Raw genomic sequence first — 13,743 nt, 5'->3', positions numbered from 1 at the left:
AAGAACTGTGAAATTGAAACGCTTGAGATTTCCCTTCCCAGAAAAAAGAAAGGGGAAAAAATACATCTGCACTATTTTTTTTTCAATCAAGAAAATATTCCCCAGGTACCACTAGGGCTCGAGGATTTTAGTACAGTAGCATGTAGAGGATTCAAGGGAGAACTGGTCTCCAGACACACCAGACTTACCCAAGGTTACTGAGAGGGTCTGTGATACACCTAGGGACTGAGCCGAGAGATCGCTCCTCTCTGCTGATCACTTCAGCCCAGATCCTATCAGGTATTTAAGCTCCTAACTTCCACTGAAATCATGGGATCTGGGCCGTCCCCTCTTTCTGCCTCAGTTTCTCTATCGGTAAAGTAAGGGATAATGATATGAATGCTGCTTTGTAAGGTCTGTTGAGATCTAGGGATAAAAAGCACGATAGAAGAGCTAACAATTATTAAATATCATTGAAGAGCATATTAAAGCCAGCACAGCTGCTGCAGTAAACCTGATCCCCTTCTTTAGGGGATGCAGCTGGGACAAACCACGTGGTGACTTGGCATCTTACAGTGGTACATTTGCATCCCAGGTTTTAAAAGGCAAAAGAGACAGCTGCTTTATTCCTGAAGCCGAGCAAGACTCTAGCTACCTCTTGTCTTCCGCACGCTAGGTCAGCTGTCCAACTCAGACCTATTGATTTCATTTTTTGATAAACACATCTGCTTACCAAAAAGATGATGCTGTTGGATCAATAAAGCGGTGCCCTTTTCACCAGCCTTTACAGATTTACATGATACAAATCCCAAACGGAGCCACTTTACTGTTGGCCGAAGTGTCTGGATCTATATGAAACCCAAGATCTTTTGAACTCACACATTTTAAGATGTCTGATGTCCTACTTTTACAACAGAGGCTGAAGTGTGGGGGAAATTCCGTACCAACATGGCTTGCATCTGCTTTTTGGAACACGTTTTGTGGGCCTGATCTGTAGATCACAGCATCATTGACTTCAGTAGAGCCAAGCTGATTTACACCAGCTAAGGCTCAAGCCCTACATATATTCACACCCCTGATTTGCAGCTGAATTAAGAATGCATTGCAGTTGTCAGCTAAGATAATGATCAAAACTGTTTCTTCTGTTGCAAAAAAATAAGTAAACATGATAGTTGCTGATAGGTGGAGTGACATACCAAGATAAAAGACTGCCTTTAAAATTCATGATCTGTGTTACTAAAAACTCCTTAGATTAGTAAGAATTTACAAAATCAAATCCACCCTTCACTATTTTTGTCTGATCTTTGTTTAGGGTGACCAGATGTCCCAATTTTATAGGGACAGTCCCGATTTTGGGGTCTTTTTCTTATATAGGCTCCTATTACCCCCCGTCCCTGTCTCGATTTTTCACACTTGCTGTCTGGTGACCTCATCTTTGTTTAGTTTTTGCACTTCAGTTGAAACCAGGCTTCTGTTTTTGGTTAGTTTCACTTCTGGGATCTCATGGGCTATTCTAATTATCTTTATTATTCGTATTACAGCCAAACCCCGTGACGCTGAGGATGTGGCAGTTCCATTAGAATGAGGGCTGCACAGACAGAATAAAAACAGGCCTGGATATGTAGCAGGTGTAAATCAGTGTAGCTCCATTGACTTCAATGTCTATACCAATTTCAATGGATTGTTCCAGTTTGCACCAGCTGAGGATCTGTGCGTGCAGCTGTGCATGGACCGCGTCCCATTGACTTTAATGGGGAATCTATCCTGCATGGAGCACATTGCAGGATCGGGGCCTTAGTTTAATACAAGGCAGAGTGTGCTGTCAGGGTGCTACTGGAGCGATGTTGGGGCTTTCAGCACAGCACAAAGATATTCAAATTTGTAACCCTTTTGCATGGGCATTTCATCTTCTTCAAAAGTGAAAATAAAACGTTTTGTAAAACAGTTTGATTATTTGACAAAAATACACGTTGGGGCTTATTTAAACTAGCTGTCAGCATCCCATTCATTAAGAATACCTTACCATCTGTGTGAGCACCTCAAAGAGCCCACACGACCGAATTAAGTCGCACAAGCCCCACTTGGGAGATGAGTATCGTTGCCCCTTTTTTATTGGCTGGGAAACTGAGGCACAGGGTGGAGACGTGAACTGCTTGAGAACGCAGAGTGAAGTAGTGACAGGGCTGTGAATAGAACCCTGTCGTTGGAAAAGAGCTCTAGGCTCATGCTCACAAGACGTCTCTCGGGCCTTTGGTAAAATCAAAAATGAGGCACCATGTTCCGCCAACAGAAAAAGAAACAAATATAAAGAATTTCGCCTTCTCCACTACAAGATGCTGATAATGTGCAATTTCTCTCAATGCTTATTTCCTCCCTTCTTATCGCCACGATCTCAAGCTGTGTCAATGCACTCCCCAGTCGGATTTCTCACCTACAGTCAGACTTTTGGTCATGATTGCATCTCTTTGATGGTCTCCCCAGTGTGTGCGCTCTTTGGCTGTGTTTCCCCATCATCAAAGGCACTTATCAAACGACCAGCTCGACATACCTGGTGCTCTGAGGGCTGACACATCAGACACATGTGTCTGCCTTCCAGTCCTGACCAAGTGTTCTGCCTTCGTCCAGAGCCATTGACACACAGCCTTCAACTCCTCATGCAAGGATTCCAGACCAAACCAGGAAACATCATCCTCCGCCAGCCTCGCTGCAGAACAAGGGTTCAGCTCACCTACACGCACTGGCAGAGTTGTTGCATTTCAATTGACTATTATCAATTTTAACATTTCGATACAACAGATGTAACCGAAGAGAAACAGGACAAGACAGCCACGCCATGCAGCATCGAAAAAATCAGGCCCACTGCCTAGTAGGTAAATACTGAATGGGTGGCGAAAATTACAGACATATAAAGTATTATGTGGTTCATTATTCCAAACAATGCCTTTAGATCAGCGTATATTTACAAGGCATTTTACATAGATTAGCCCTATTTACATGTTTACATAGACTAACCGTAACTCTCCCTGCTCCAAATCACTTGTGTTCTAAGGCCCTGACCCTGAAAATTCATTGTGTATGTGTTGGCAACTGCACAGTGGGCTGTAGGCTTGGGATCTAAGGCAGTCAGTACACTGGGCAATGGTTCAGGCAAGGGAGGGGGTGGGGATTATTGCTTGGAGGGGAGGATGGTGATGGTTAGGAGGCTGCTCAAGGAAGAGGCGGGGCGGACTGGAACCAGCAGCGTGTCCCCAGCATAGAGGGCAGAGTAGGTGAAGGTGGGTGGGGAAGGCTAGGAGGGGCAAATGAACTAGGGAGGGGTCTGATTTGGTGCTGGCTCAGAGCGGTGAGCGGCACTTGTTGATTCTACCGTACCTGACTTTTCTTAGCGGCTGTAGTCACCCGTTGGCAATCACAGCACCCCACGGGGCTAGCGGGAGCTTTCCATGACTGATCCCAAGCTGTTTCCTGAAGACCCCGGGTGGAGGCAGGAGAGGGAGGAGGCTGCTCCCACCACAGGACTCCTAATGAAGGCAGAGCATGTTAACTGAGGGGTTAGCAGCCAGGTGTCCCGGGGCCAGCAGCTGGGCATTCGGTCCCTCCCGCCTCCCCATCCCGCAATTCATTACCAGACCGAGTGCGCCAAGGCAATGGACCAGAAGGCTGGAGAGGGGTGAGACTGGAGGAAGGGCAGAGAACTGAAGCCAAACAAGTGTGTTGGTTTTGAATGAACCCCGAAAAGTCACATAAAGCGGGCAGGTACCTTGCACTGGGTCTAGTGGATAGGGGGTATGCACTGGGGCTCTGGAAACCTGGGTTTTGTACTGGACCTGCTTTCCGGGTCCCTGGGCACTTCTGGGTTCCCTCCTTGGCCTGCGGGATAGGGCCTTCTCTACACATCAAAATTGCCTGGCTAACACTCTGAGGATAGTTAACGGGCACCAATCTCCTCCTCCCCAGTTTGGGTACAGTTGTATCATTCCACGTACTTAGACTGGAAGAACTATTCCCACACTGGATGGGAAATAAGCCACACCAGTATAAGGCACCGATATAATTACGTCCACACTAGGGGATGTACTGGTCTAACTTATCCCTAACTGACATAGTACAAAAACTGTGTCTAGACCCGTCCTGAGGGTTTATCCCGGGGCAAGCACAATAGGGCTCCAGTCTCAGCCAGGGCCTCTAATACAAACAAGAAAAAGTGTGGGAAAGATACAGGCTTCCTTTAAATTAGGCTTCTTTGACTGATTTATAATTTGGTCGCCTCCAAGGGAGATCAGTCAAATGAGAGCACACCAGTAATATTCTGGGTTTTCCTGGCTTGCTTGGAACACTGTCCTTGGATAGCACACTCCCTGAGACCACAGACCAGACACAAAAATCCCTGCTGTTTGCCATAAATTATTGTTTGTTTTCGCATCGCTGTTCACAAGGGCTATAGTTAAAATGGATGGGCGATTATTATATATTCCCCTGGTTTTTTTAGGATGGGCAGACTTTTTAAAACTGAAAGTGGAAAGAGAATTTCAGACCCCTCCAGGGATGAGCTGAGGTTTGGGTTATTTTCAGGCTCTCTCTATGGGCCAGATTCACATCAGATTGCTGGGGGCGGGGGGAGTGGAGGGAAGGAGATGTGCATCTCCATTGGAGTCCACTTCGGATTTGACTGTATCGTGTCTTGTCTAGTACTGTGTAGCCAGGCTCCTTGCTGCATAACCTCCCTCCAGTCTTTATCTCCCTTCCTTGTACTCCTCCGACACCACTTGCCTCTCTCTTAATGTCTCTCCCTGTCTACATACTCACTAGGCTCTATTGTTCCCTCTATTATGGGAGTATCCAAACTCCTGCCGGGCAACAGTATCATTCTCCTGCCCAGCCTGGTGCCATCATTCGTGCACTGCAGCTTTGCATTTCTCGCTGGCCAATTGCCACCTTCCTCCTCCCTAAAACCTGCCCCACTCTCGTCACCAAAGATCTCCCCGCAATCTCCTGCACCTGAATTGCTGCCCTGTGCTGTTTTCTGACCTGTGCTTTGATGCCTTCTTATCTCCTTCTATGCATCTCGTAACGTGTCCTTTTCCTTCGTGCTGTTAGATGAATAATACTCTAGTGAATCTGGTCATAGGTCCAAGTTAAGTCTGGATCTGGATCCAAATCTGCCCTTTCTCGGAGCTTGGAGGGACAGTTCTAGCTAATCGTGCTCTCTTTGTGTTTACACCACGCCTATTTCCGTAGCGTCTGAGGGTTTGGGGTGAGTGTGCTGCTTTGAATTCAGCCCTGGGTTAAAGGTGTGTGTAATGTGCTCTGTGGAGCATGCATGGTGACTTCTCAAATGCCAGGTGAAACCAAACTGAGGTCAGGACCAAGAGGGTGCAATGCAGCAAAACTGGACTTCTGCTAATCTAGGTCACTCGGGGGACACTGAGCTCAGTAACGCAGCCCTGGGGAAATGCTCCCTGTCATGGGAAGGAGTCCTGGGTTGCCTTTCTGGTTTTGCACTTCTTTTGGCCTCAGCCGAAATCTGTGTCAGCAGTAGCAAAACCTCCCTGCGCTAAGTGAAAACGAAACTCATGTGTCACCCAGTTCAGGATCCTTAGGAGGGTTGATGTTTGCAGACTGAACCATGTTTGACCTGTGTTTCAGGCAGGAGGAGAAGTCTCTTGCTGAAACATGTCAAGATTGCGTGAGGGCACAATAGGAAGGTTGGTGCTAGAAGAGGTTGGGGGCACGGGAGAGAGAGAGATTTGTGCTGATGCAGTGTCTGTGAAAGGCTTTGGGTTAGTTTTGTGTGCAGGGAGGATGGTGAAGGGAGACATGCAAAGGATGATGGGTAAAGGAGCATGAGTAGGCAGGGACTGCCCAGGGCAGGCAGGGCTGCCTGGGGAAAGGATGGAGCTATCCACTGAGGAAGATCTCCAGGCTGGTGCTGGGTGGCGCGATGGATCAAGGGGCATCAATTCTTGGCAGAGAAGGTCTCTGAAATCTGCCAGAGCCAGATGCACCCAAATGACTAGAGATGGCTCTGAACAGAAACCCAGGTCCCAAGGACAGACACCATCTGTCAAACCCTCAGCTCCAAGACACTCAAATGCGGGAGTTTGAAATCTGGCAGCAGTAGACTCATTGTAACCCTAAACCAAAAGGCAGTGGGTGTAGGGCGACCAGACAGCAAGTGTGAAAAATCGGGATGGGGGTGGAGGGTAATAGGAGCCTATCTAAGAAAAAGACCCCAAAATCAGGACTGTCCCTATAAAATCGGGACGTCTGGTCATCCTAAGTGGGTGTGTGAGCTGCATTGTGGCTCCTGGCTCGCCTGGCCCCTCCCTCAGCTCTACTAGGCCGTCCATGGCTTCGCGTTGCTCGTATCTATAAAACCATACTGCACATGTGCCAGGTGCAGGATCTGAGATAAAACTGACTCATTCAGCGTGACCGTGGTTGCACAAGCCAGTGGGCCAAACGTCTCTACTAAAGACTAGACCGTGTTCTGAGCTTGATAAGATGCCATGGAAAGTGGGAGCGCTTTGAAGTGGGGAAACTGAGGCTTAGCCATCTTAGCAAAGCTCTCTGAGATCTTCAGATGAAGAGGGCTGTGTAACGGCAAAGAGGCGATGTAGCAAGTTACAAAACTTAGTTCATTCTCACAGCACTCCCGTTGAAGGGGACGTATTACCAATACCCACTTTATAGACTGTGCCAAAGTCACATAACTAGTGCCAAGGTTAGAACCCAGGAGTCCTGGCTCCCACTAGACCTCACCCCCCACCCTACTACATGGCTCTGACTCTAGAGTCTGATTGAAATTAAGGGTTATGGGACAAGGTCAAGAGTTACTGAGCACCGTGTGATCTGAGCACGGATCTAGGACCTGAAACTAGCATCTCCCAGGGTGATTCAGCTTCTGAGTTTTAATTCTGGCTCTGACACCAACTCCCTCTGAGGCCTTGGGCAAGTCCCTTCACCTTTCCGTGTCTCAGTTTCACCATCTGTAAAATGGTGGTGATTATACTCACCTGCCACACAGGGCTGTGGGGACTGTGGCAAAGAGCTATGGAAGTGACAAGTGGTCACTTAATGTGTGTCTATACTGTGTTAAAAACCCCTCAGCACCGAGTCTCAGTGTCTAGGTCAGCTGACTCGGGCTTCGGGGCTATCAAATTGTAGTGTAGACATTCCCGCTTGGGTTGGAACCAGGGCTTTGAGCTCCCCACCCCCCAGCCCTTCTTGGAGTTTCAGAAGCTGGGCTCCAGTCCAAGCCCAAATGTCTACACCGCAGTTTTATAGCCCCACAGCCTGATCCCTCTGAGCCTGAGTCAGCGGACTCGGGCCAGCTGCGGCCCGGCCACAGATCTTTTATTGCAGTGTAGACGTACCCTCAGTATTGAGTACACCTCTACCCCGATATAACGCTGTCCTCGGGAGCCAAAAAATCTTACTGCGTTATAGGTGAATCCGCGTTATATCGAATTTCCTTTGATCCACCGGCGTGCGCAGCCCCCCCCCCGCCCCCGGAGCACCACTTTACCGCGTTCTACCCGAATTCGTGTTATATCGGGTCGCGTTATCTCGAGGTAGAGGTGTATGATGCTCCAGAGAGGTAAAATGAAAGGCAATAATCTGCTCTCCAAGGATTTTATCATCATCCCTGTATTGATAAAGCTGCCTATCCGTTTTTCGGTCATACAGTATTTGCCTTTGGCTCTAGTCACTTCAGTGGATAATTCCTTGGAGCCTGGAATTAATTTCAAATTCCCTTGGCTTTAGCTCCCAGGTTGCTTTTGCAGTCACTGGATGGCAGCACAACCAGCCTCTTCAGTTCTCGAGGCACAGTAGTGATCTACTGTGATGCTTCTGGCATGTAGTGGTGACAAGCATGCAGTGCAGGGCACCCCAGGTCCGAGTGCTCAATTTATTGGAACCAAAGGCAAAATACATGTAATGGGGAAGGTCTTGGGGAGTTGTGTCATAAGATTTAGTTTCTGATCTTGTGTGTGTGTGTGTGTGTGTGTGTGTGTGTGTGTGTGTGTGTGTGTGTGTGTGTGTGTGTGTGTGTACACAAATGCTACATTAAAATCACATTATTAAGGTTGCAAAGTCAAGCACTCAAAAGTTCAGCAATGCCACAGTAATGATGCCTGTGCAACTTTATTCCCTTCCCTTTGTGCACAGTCTTTCAAAGACCCTATACTGTTCATCCCTAGTAGGGGCCCTTTGGAGAGCTTCTAAGTGGCTGTGTTTTTGTCGCAGCACATTGTGGGAAGTTGATATTATCCACAAAAACCTGCATTTTTTTATTTTAGCAATTTTGCCTCCCTTATTCTAAAACTAATTTATTCCAGAGTTGCCAGTTAACATGAGGTTTTTCTTTCTTTCTTTTTCTTTCTTTCTTTCTTTCTTTCTTTCTTTCTTTCTTTCTTTCTTTCTTTCTTTCTTTCTTTCTTTCTTTCTTTCTTTCAAAAAAAAGTTTATTGCTGAGGGTAATGCAATTGTTTTTGCTAGCTGTTTGATACAGCTCCTAGACAGGAAAAGCACAGGCAGTTATTTCCATACTTTATGGTACAGGAATCAGAGAGCTAGACTACTCCATTTACAGAGTTTTTTTACTGTGTTTTTAGGGACAGGGAACACGTCTCAGTGGTATTTTTATATATGACTTTCCCTTGCCTCTTCATTCCCTGCCATGCCCTGGAGGTGCAGTGAAGCCAATGCTCCTGTGTGTCCTAAGCCAGTGGTACATGTACCCCTGGGAGTATGCAGAGGACTTTCAGGAGGGGTACAGCAAGTTGTCTAGATAGTTGCTTACTAGTTTTACAACAGGCTACGTAAAAAGCTGTTGCAAAGTCAGTACCAACTAAAATGTCATACAATGACTTGTTCATATCGCTGAATATACTATACACTGAAATGCAAGTACAATATTTATATTCCAATAGATTTATTTTACGATTACATGGTAAAAATAAGAAAGTCAGCAATTTTTCAGTAATCGTGTGCTGTGACACATTTGGATTTTATGTCTGATTTTGTAAGTAAGTAGTTTTTAAGTGAGGTGAAACTTGGGGTGGGCAAGAAAAATCAGACACCTGAAAGGGTACAATAGTTCGGAAAGGTTCAGAGCCACTGGCCTAAGCAACAGTTAAAGCATTGGGTTTAACAGCCTCCTAGTCTCATTTGTTTCATTTTCTGTAGGTGCACAATTAAAGCCTTGATCCTGCAGGAATCTCCACATGGGTGGATCCTTGTGCTCTTATGGAGTGACTGATGTTCCAGCCATTGTACTCCCTGTGTGGAGCTTATTACAGGACGGGGAACTAAACGGGGGACCTTGTTATTGTTATAGGAGTGTCTGGATAGGGCACCACTGTGCTGGCATTGTACAACCACTGTTCAAGACTGTCCCTGCCCTGAGGAGCTTACAGTCTAATAGACAAGATGAAAGGTAAGAGGGGAAGTGACTTGCCCAGGGTCCTGCAGGTGCTCGGTGGCAGAGCCAGGAAAAGAATCCATGTCTCCTGATTCCTAGGTCATTGCTTTAGCTATTAGGCCACTCTAACCCCAACAAGACCTCAGGACTATTTATAGTAAGTAATATAAATAAATAGAATAGGACTTACTATATATATAGCAGAGGACTTTTCAGTGCATTCATGGACTGATTTTCAAAGCCAGTGAGCATCTGAACTACCTCTTTGCTTCAGCGGAGTTGAGGGCATCCAGCATATCTGAAAACCAGCCATTAACACCCACGGGGGAAATGGTGTCTTTTTGAATGAGAATATTTTGGGTCATTGAGGCGTAGAGAGAGAGAGTTTCACTTCGCTGTATGGGATAATTTTCATCCACACCATATAAGTGATGTAGCCTGGAGGAAACCTGTGTCTGATGCCAAAAAAAAACCCATCGAAAAGTCTCTTTTGTTCTTCCTTTTGAAACCCTGAAATGCTGAAGGAGTTTGTGGTGCCCAAGCCCAGACTGTGGTGCAGCCAGTTAAAAACCATCGGTGACATTTCAATAATGAAAGGCCACTCTGGTGAATTACAACCTTGTGTAATGTTAATTTCATGAGAAAAGAGAAGGGGCATCGAAAGCTGCAACACATAAAACCTGGGGCTCAAATTGTTGTAGATGATAAATAACATGAGTGGGTGACTTTTCCGCCGGCCACGAGAAATTGATACCATAACACACATGACATGACTTGAGCCGTCCAAGTCCCTGGTGCTGCAATGAGATGCATGTAGGTGCACCCCTTTCCCCTACACAGAGCCCCATTTAGCTCTTCACTGGTGCAGGGTCTGCCTGAGTGCATCTCATTGCAGGATCAGGGCCCTATACAGGGAGCTGGCCTTGCTCCTGTTGAAGCGAATGGAGGTTTTGCTGTTGTTTTCAGTAGGAACAGGCCTACAGCGTACAACATTAAGTAAAAGGATGTTTACTTCCACTACCAGGAGCAGTTCTATTGCTTCTGGAGCAAACTCAGCTCTCAGATCTGTCTGCCTACCTCCCATGGAGTTGCCTGTGTGGAGGTGAATGCAGAATTTGGTTCTTTCTATTTCCAGCGGAGCCTGTAATTCTCCCTGAGCCAAGAAATCCCCAGAACGGAAAGAGCAATTTCATCTTCACTGAATATCCTCCTAACATCTTCGAGCACAGTGGTCAGCTTCATATTTTCTCCAACCTCCACATAAATGTCTGTGGGCTGCATTATGATCTGTGGGGGTTAGTTCTGGCTCTGCACCGCCTGCCTTATATGGCTTGGGCTTGTCAGATGGGGAATACATCCTTGGCTTCTTTGTTTAACCTTTTCGGCAGTCGGGGTGCATGGCCATCGTCGTTCTTCAAAATCACGTACACCCCTAAAATGACACAGTGCCTCGTAAATGTGTCATGAGACCTGGGCAAAGGGCCGGCACTCCAAGACAGGCATGGCAAACAGATAGGGGAGGAATAGTCCAGGAAAGGGAGGGCATGGGGAATTAATAGCAAGAGAAGGAGGTAGGGAGGATTATTTTAAAAGGGGGAGTGGATTTGAAGGAGGGGAGGCTGCAGGGCTTGGTAAGCAAGAACAGGGAAACTGTCCCGATGTAGTGGGCCACATGAGAGCTAGAAAGGAGCCTCAGGTGGAGAACCCAGAGGGAGAGGGGACAGAGGAGGGAAGGATGGCTGAAAGTGAAACTGATATAGAGGTGTTCTCTCGCCCCAGTTCTTTCAGACTGTCCCTTGCTAACCCTGCCCTCCTTGCAGGCCTATCCTTTTATAGGATTTTTTTCCCATCATGCTCTTCTCAGTCTGGGCCTTTAAATAGGGCAGAGCAAAAACCTGCACAGAACCTGGCTGCTGCTTACCGCATCTTCTCCCTTTCCAGTGAGTGAGCACTCTTGATCCCAGTCCCGGCTTCCTTCTCCTGGGGCTGAGGAAATGGCATGGCCTCCTAGGGTGATTCTGGGGAGCCTCCAATGGGATGCTGGGGTGATAGAATTGGATGTGGCAGGAGATGTCATGAGGAGTTTATCAGCAGGAAGAGATAGACAGAGCTCACCCAACAGACCAGCCTGCAGGGTTGTTTTGTGGAGTCTTAGCTTGCAAGGCGAAAGGGGACCCCTGTTTTCTGCTGAGTGCGCACAACACAGGCCACACACCCTGGGGAGAGGCTGCCTGGTCATGCACATTGTTGTTACTTGGCCCTGCCCCTCAGCGTTGGAGCAGAGCGTGTGGAGGGCTGATCTGGGGTGGTGGTGGGCAGACAAAGACTGAGGGGGAGTCTGAAGGAGGAGGGCCAGCGAGCGTGTGGGGATAGGCCACGGGCAGAGTGAGCCTGTTTCATGGGTACACTGCTGGTCGCTGGTGATGCATCATCTGAATTACCCACATAGGGGAGAGAGTCACCTGCGCACAGAAGGCCAGCGCCCTCTGCCTGTGTGGTCACCAAGCCAGGACTTGGCCAATGGCCCATTTCCGCTCTCAAATACACCTCGTGGCCTTGTGCTGCCTCCCTCCCTTCAGGGCCGAGGGGGAATTCCTCCATACAGCAATAAGGGAAAACCTGTCCCCCTTTAATGTATTTGTTCCTTCGTTTTGCCTTGTCTCCATTACAGGCCACATTCCAGTTGTGCCCTAAAACAGCCCATAGTCCCACCCAAAGCCGCCTCTCCAGAATGGAGGTGAAGGAATGAACGCTAACAGCAGATGCCATCGAACCTTGACACAGGTAACTCCCCTCCTCGCCCAGTATTGAAAAAATAGCCCCACCCTCTCAGGGAGAAAGGCTTCAACAGAGAACAGCTCCCGGTACAAGCTTTCCGTGAGGCTTCAGGTGATGATTGCAATTTAAAGGGCGCGACAGATGCTTCTCCTGTCTGTTTCCTCAGTGATGATAATAATCTGTTTTGGTGGCACACAGACGCTGCAGCTGAGAAGGCTGGGTGGGGTATGAACACAGAGAGACAGTCCCTATGCCCAAAGGTGTATAGTCTCAATCAGGAGTGCCCACCCTATGGCCAACAGACTGTTCACAGCTCACTGGGGCAGCTTGCTTCATCACAATATACTGACGGCCGATTTGTTAGCGTTTTGTCATCACATTTACATCATTTTAGCTTCCCCAAGTATAAGTCGACAATATTGTACATAGAAACAACCTAGCTAAGTACATACGAAACACCCTGAACTTAAAATATAAATCAGTACAGGTGACTTTAAATCTTATTCAAATATGTAGACTCTTAAGTTTATGTGGCCTTCCTGTGTAATAAGATTGGGCACCGGGGGGTAAATGGCCTAGATAGACACAAGATGGTAGGAAAACAGAGGAAGTGACTTGCCTGAGGTCACATGGGACTAGAATGCAGGTCTTGTGATTCTCAAGCCAGTGCTGGCTCGGCTAGCCTATACTAATCGCTCCTGTTGGCACTCCCAATCTGCTACAAGTCCAGCTGCCACGTGCTCACTCTGAACAGCAGTAGTGATGCATTCTGATTCCTCGTGGGTACATTGTTCCCTCCCCATCACCACTGCCTTTGCCGACTCCACAATATTTGATGCCGCCAGCGTCTTCCCAATCTGCTTTGCCCCTGTCTGCGTTCAGCTGGATGTCTTCAGGGGAGCAGCCTGCCCTAATTGTGATGGGTCCATCGCCAGGTCACAAATGCAGCGTGGTGGTATTAATAAGCCACGTCCAAGTCCCTGAGCTCTTCGTTGGCATAAGCCAGGGAATGTACAAAGGGACCGAGTCCCAGAATGCGGCTCTTTGGTTCCACCCACTCCACTCCCTGCAAAAACGCAGACCCGGAGGAAGGAGTCTCCAGCGCTCTTGTGGATGGAGAGGAGCGAACATGCTGCAGAGCTTGTCCTAACACACAGACACGCCACCGTGCTTTGCTAGCTCTGCCAGCTCTGCCGCCTTGCCACTAATGGAAGCAGAGGGGGAGTCGCATGGCCTAGTGTTTTCTCATGTTTAGAGTTAGTGGTTTCCTGTGATGCACTGGGTTTGATGGCAGCCTCGTCAAACTGCCTGCATCTGAGCTGCCCTGCAGCAGCCTGTGACTTGACTTGCCCGGTTTTCTGACAGGACAACATTGTTTTGTTTTTCACTTGGCAGAGGAGAATGCGTAAAAAGTTGCCTCTTCCTGAAGGGCAATGTCAGCTCTTTAAAAGGTTGTGCGTAGCCTGTGGGTAACGGCAGACCTCCAAGCAGCTGCGGTGTTCTCTTCAACCCTCCCCTCCCCACAGAGAAGGTGTTTTTTTCAGTGTTTGAATGGGGAT

Source organism: Chelonoidis abingdonii, chromosome 25 (assembly GCF_003597395.2).
Source record: "Chelonoidis abingdonii isolate Lonesome George chromosome 25, CheloAbing_2.0, whole genome shotgun sequence".
Classification (NCBI taxonomy): domain Eukaryota; kingdom Metazoa; phylum Chordata; order Testudines; family Testudinidae; genus Chelonoidis; species Chelonoidis abingdonii.
The sequence above is the reverse complement of the archived record's forward strand: the minus strand, read 5'-3'. Positions refer to the sequence as shown.